General features: G+C 43.9%; 2 non-coding genes across 2 annotated transcripts; both read right to left on the bottom strand.

The window, feature by feature from the left end:
• Nucleotides 1-304: 304 nt before the first annotated feature.
• On the bottom strand, nt 305-378 carry trnat-agu (transfer RNA threonine (anticodon AGU)). Its single transcript has one exon. It is a non-coding gene; the product is annotated as a tRNA-Thr (tRNA).
• A 2,026-nt stretch (nt 379-2,404) lies between these two features.
• Nucleotides 2,405-2,486, bottom strand: trnas-uga (transfer RNA serine (anticodon UGA)). The gene has a single exon. It is a non-coding gene; the product is annotated as a tRNA-Ser (tRNA).
• Between the last annotated feature and the right edge of the window lie 2,781 nt (nt 2,487-5,267).

Below are 5,267 nucleotides of genomic sequence, written 5' to 3'. Positions count from 1 at the left end.
GATTTATCACCCTTTCAGCTAAGAACCCGACGTGCGCACCGTTTAAGCTGCATAGACTCGGTCGTTTAACTCTTCTCCATTAGCAGGGTTAAGGTTAAAGAAAAAAAACATTGCTGACTTCTTTTTTTTTTGCCAGCCGCTAGCGCTGATTAGCAAGGTTTGTATTTCATGTTTTGCAAGTTGCATCCATTTTAAGAAAAACAAGTCGCGTTAAAGACAGGAAATGAATACTTGCATTTAATTAAGTCTAGCCGTAGGCGGTTGTCCGTAAGGACCAGTTCTGTTCGAGAAGACAGAACAAAGAAGGCACCGCTGGGATTCGGACCCAGGATCTCCTGTTTACTAGACAGGCGCTTTAACCAACTAAGCCATGGCACCCCGGGAGTGCTGTCCTTTTGCAGCCACTTGGACACACCACTCAGACACATCTGCATTCGGTGTGTGCTTCGCCTGCTCGCTGAGCAAGTTGCCACCTTTACATACAATAGCAACATCGACACCAAGAGAAAGGATGACAAATGGCTTTTATCTGGAACTTTTCATGTCCAAGGAGCTCAATGTGCTTTCTGTGTACAACAGGGCCACTGAACCACAGCAGTGGCTTGCTGGCTTGACATCTCCCAAGGAAAATGTTGAAATCGCATGTGGAACAGGAAAATGACCCTCGAGTACGAGGGAAAAAAAAGAAAAAGAGCATCTGGAGCGTGCCAACTCATGTCCGGACAGCCCACTTTCGTCGATGAGGTGGCCAAGTGGTTAAGGCGATGGACTGCTAATCCATTGTGCTCTGCACGCATGGATTTGAATCCCATCCTCGTCGCTCTCCATGTCTGACACGTGTGCTCGTGAGGCTTTTAAACCTCTCAGGTTCCTCGGTAACAGGTTGCCGTCATGTATATGAACTATAGAAAAGCATTTGCCACAACCCGTAAATTAGCACGCAAGTGCGGGCTAGTGAACACAGAACTGTATGGAGATCATCTCCAGCTCCGAGCTCAATTGCAATGAAAAAACATGCAGAACAGAACTGGAGAGCAGCTGAATTTGTGCTCAGTAGGGTGGGGAGGACTCAGCATTGCTATTGTTCTAATTGGCATGAAATGCAGGGGATCTGAATCAGAACATGTCAGTTAGTTCGATCATTGCGTCAGTATGTAGGCCACGTTAATACAGAATTATTACTTTGTCTGTCTCGTCTTTGTATATAGCTGAATGTCCCTGACAATTTCATGTTAGTTTTTAAGAACGACATTGGTGCTAATATATACATATATAGCATATAAGGAACACGTAAAAGTTGAGTCCATGCTGAAAAGATAAGAAAAATGCCACAACGTTTCATCTTGGAATAAATCTTTACTTGTTGTTTTGCAGCCTACCCATTCTGACCTAACTCCTCCCTTGAAATTCCCTGACAGATAAGGGTACGTAACGGCTCATGCGATGCTCAGTTGCAATTTGTCCCAAAACAAACAAGAACAGCAGCTGAGGGTTTGAGTTTGAACATGCACTGTATTAAAGCAGCTTTTATTTCCATTGATAAATGCTAGATATCCCTACAGAGATTCTCCAGGTGAGTAAGCGATTCCTGTTTCTGTTTCTATTTCTGTTTCATATATATATACAGTATATATATATATGTTACATGTGTCTCTGTAATAGTATAAATGTGTTATACACTATCAGGGGCTGCTTTTTTGTGCACCTCATCTACAACAAGGGTTTTTTTTTCATTTATGTTTGTGGACCTTCACCATTTGAGGAAGTGAGTTAGATAAGAAAGTTACAGGTATGGTGAGCAATGACTGACAAAGGCACGTACTGCGTATTCCTTACAGAAGTGTAAGCAATTTGTTCTAAAAAACACCGGCTAAAGTCCAACATCGTTAGCAATCTTATTACTTAAACAGAATTAACATCAATAAACTGTAAGGTGCTGGTACATGCGAGTAGATTTGATCTTCTATTAAACAAAAATGCAATTACAGCTCTAAAAAGGTCAACCTAGACTTCTGTAACAGATCTGTTCAGGTCATCGCTGTTTCTCTGACCTTGTGAGTCTTTGGAATTTTAAAAGTGTATTTTGCTTGCCTTTCATGTGGTCTGTGTACAAGTCACTGTGGCATATGCGGTCCTACACAGCCCTGCTATAGACGTGACGAGCCTCCGCTATGTTGCAATGGAGAACAGGTTCAGTACAGAGCTGCCGAGAAAATCCAGCTGGAAAGCTCGTTGCAGAAAAGCATCGTTATCTGTGTCCAGCGGCAAAGCGTCCTTCGTGGGTGCCGAAGAATCGATTTCACAGGCTGCGGGTCCAGGCGATTTAGAGTGTTAAAGGTCCCAGCGATAACGAAACGGCGCTGGTCCTTTTACACGCACGCACGCAACCAAATGCATAGGACGCCGTAGTCGGCAGGATTTTAACCTGCGCGGGGAGACCCCAACGGATTTCAAGTCCGTCACCTTAACCACTCGGCCACGACTACAGCGAGCGCCGCGGCCGCTGCCTTCTTGCTACAATCGAACAGGGAGTGCGAGGCGGCGGCGGCGGCGGAGGCAACTTTTTTCAAGTTCGCTCTCCGTTTAAGAAACCTTTTACGCCATACGTGCAAGCACACACACACACACCTCAGAGGACTTAAGGGTGGCTTCAAGTTGGAATGATAAAGTCACCCCGTTCGGACATGAAAACAGAACGTTCTTAGACAGAAAGCAATCAACAACGGAGACATGTGGACGACGATTTCAGTCTCTGCACTTTGAATAGCATTTTTACTCCAGTTACAGGAGATGCACCAATGGCCCTTGACCTACGCTCTTACCAATGCCTTGAACATTCAAACAAAACAGCCCTCAAGTCCTGCGGTTTAATATAACGCTGTTACGTGTCGAGGCAGTATTTGACTCTGTCCTACCCTTGAGACACAGGGCGTATATGGAAACGAACACATGCTACGGATCGTCTCTAATCAGTCCCTACAGTTGGAAGGCTCCTTGAAGCGTGCACCCCCATCATTCATCTTTGCGCATCTGTGAAAGGTAGACTCTTGAGCAATGTTTGAGCCAGCTCTAAGGCAACTAGTGCTATTGGACAGAGACCTCTGGAAGATCCTAAGAGTCTCTTAACACCACTTCCAGCAGCAAGCTTAATTGTTCGCTGGAGGTCTCCCACCCAGGTACTGACCAGGCAAAGAATCACCACTACATTGAATGAGGAAGTTAATCCTGAAATCCAATTACATATCTCAAGGTAAGACAAATCCATAAGAACATGTCTTAGTATTACTTCGTTTACATTAGTATGGCACTGAGTTGGAGCTCCTCTTTAAGCTGTGGTTTAGTTTTGCACTCATGTGTTTCTAGAGCAGTTATTTATGGGGGTGGGTGGGTCTTTCACAGAGGCTCAGGACAAATCCCCCGCCTGAAAGTCTAATGTGTGCGTTCAGACAGTCACAGGTCAAGAGCCAGGCAGGAGGACAATGGACAGAAGAGCCAACGAGCTAAAAATAAAAGAACGAATATGAAAAAGCCACCATCTTTTTCTTTTTGACATTTTCCGACATTCATGCAAGCCAAGACAAAGTTGCTCGTAGCTACTTGTGGATTCAAATACTCTATCGAGTGCTTTGATGAGTTTTTGCAATTTGATTGTCGTCCTGTCAGCCTGTTTCTGTTTTTTTTTTCAATCTAGTGATGGAAAGTAAGAGGGAAATGATGGAGCAATCAATAACCGCTCCGGAAAAATGGCAGAAAGAAATGGCCCGTCACTAAGGACATTTGTGAAGCAGAGGAGTGACATCACCACAAAGGCGACTTATTCTGCTGAGCGTTTTGGTGAATAATGATTGAGGCGCGTTAAGAGAAAGGTAGCTGCGTCAGCATGCTTAGGCTGCAAAGGATAAAGCAAAGGTTTACTCCATGCTGAAAAGAGAAAAAAAGAAGCACAACGTTTCGGCTGTGGAGCCTTCTGCGCCATCTTCTTTAGCGATGGTGATGATGTTTACATTGGAAAAACTGAGACACGCATACCAGAGGGGCTTGAACCACCAACCTTTCAGTTAACAGCCAAATGCACTAACCAATTGCTCCACAGAGACTGACGACCTTTCGTGCTCCCTACATTTGCAGGTTTATGGTCAAAGAAAACAATCGTTTGCGCTTCTTGTAGCCAGCAATATTTTTTCACTGACAACCAAGAAATTGATTTCATCTTTCACAAAATGTATGGATTTCTTCAAAAACAAGTTATTCCAGAAAGGAAATGAATTCTTGCATTAAACTGAACAAAGCTGTACATGTTTGTCTGAAATGAGACATTCGGCACAACAAGACACAGAGAGAGGCACCGCTGGTATTCAGACCCAGGATCGCCTGCTTACTAGGCAGGCACTTTAAGCCACTAGGGAGCACCGCACTTTTACAGACACTTGGACACATCTGCGCTCGGTGTGCACTTAACATAATCTCTGAGCCCGTTGCCTCTTTCCCATTTAATAGCAGAACTGACGCCAAGAGAAATGATGAGAAATGGCATTTATCTGGCACTTCTCATGGAGCTCAATGCCCTTGACACCTCCCCAAGGCGACAGAGCTGTGCATTCTTTGGCGACAACATTTTTTCTTTTGTTTTATTTCTATACTTATTGATAGGAAAAAAAAACGATATGTCATGTACTGTAAGGGAAATGTCTCTTTTCATGGGGAAAGCTAGCACCAGCAAATGTTGTGTTTAGAAGAAGTGATTTAACATGACACGTGACCTAACATACCGGAGCAAAAGCTCACCCAGCAAGCCCTGCTTTACTTCTACAGGAGAGAAGTAGAGTCTGCAAGATGTTCAGCTGGGTAGCTATGTCAGCATGCCTCGGCTGCAAAGGAACAAGTAATAGGTTTATTGCATGCTGAAAAGAGAAGAAAGGAAACACAACGTTTCGGCCGTGAGGTCTTCTCACACCTGAAGAAGCCTCACACCTGTAAAAGGTTCCATGGTTTTCTTTCTTCTGTTTTCAACATGGAATACACCTATTGTCTGCAAGATGTGACAATTTCACGGTGTTTTGGAAGAAAACCTTTTTTCTTTGAATTCAAAATCAATCGGAATTTCAGCACGACACATCAACACTTTTTCTGTTTTAAGGAGATGATATTTTAAACCTGATAAAAATAGTAGGAAACACAAGTTTCTTGCTGTGAAAATTTAGATGGGGAAGTGTACTACTGGTGGCAGTGTAGAGCTCTCTGTGGTGGAGTGCAAGCGCATGCTCTAT

The sequence above is a fragment of the Lepisosteus oculatus genome, unplaced genomic scaffold (genome assembly GCF_040954835.1).
Source record: "Lepisosteus oculatus isolate fLepOcu1 unplaced genomic scaffold, fLepOcu1.hap2 HAP2_SCAFFOLD_63, whole genome shotgun sequence".
In the NCBI taxonomy this organism is placed as follows: Eukaryota; Metazoa; Chordata; class Actinopteri; order Semionotiformes; family Lepisosteidae; genus Lepisosteus; species Lepisosteus oculatus.
This window is presented reverse-complemented; position numbering and strand designations above follow the sequence as displayed.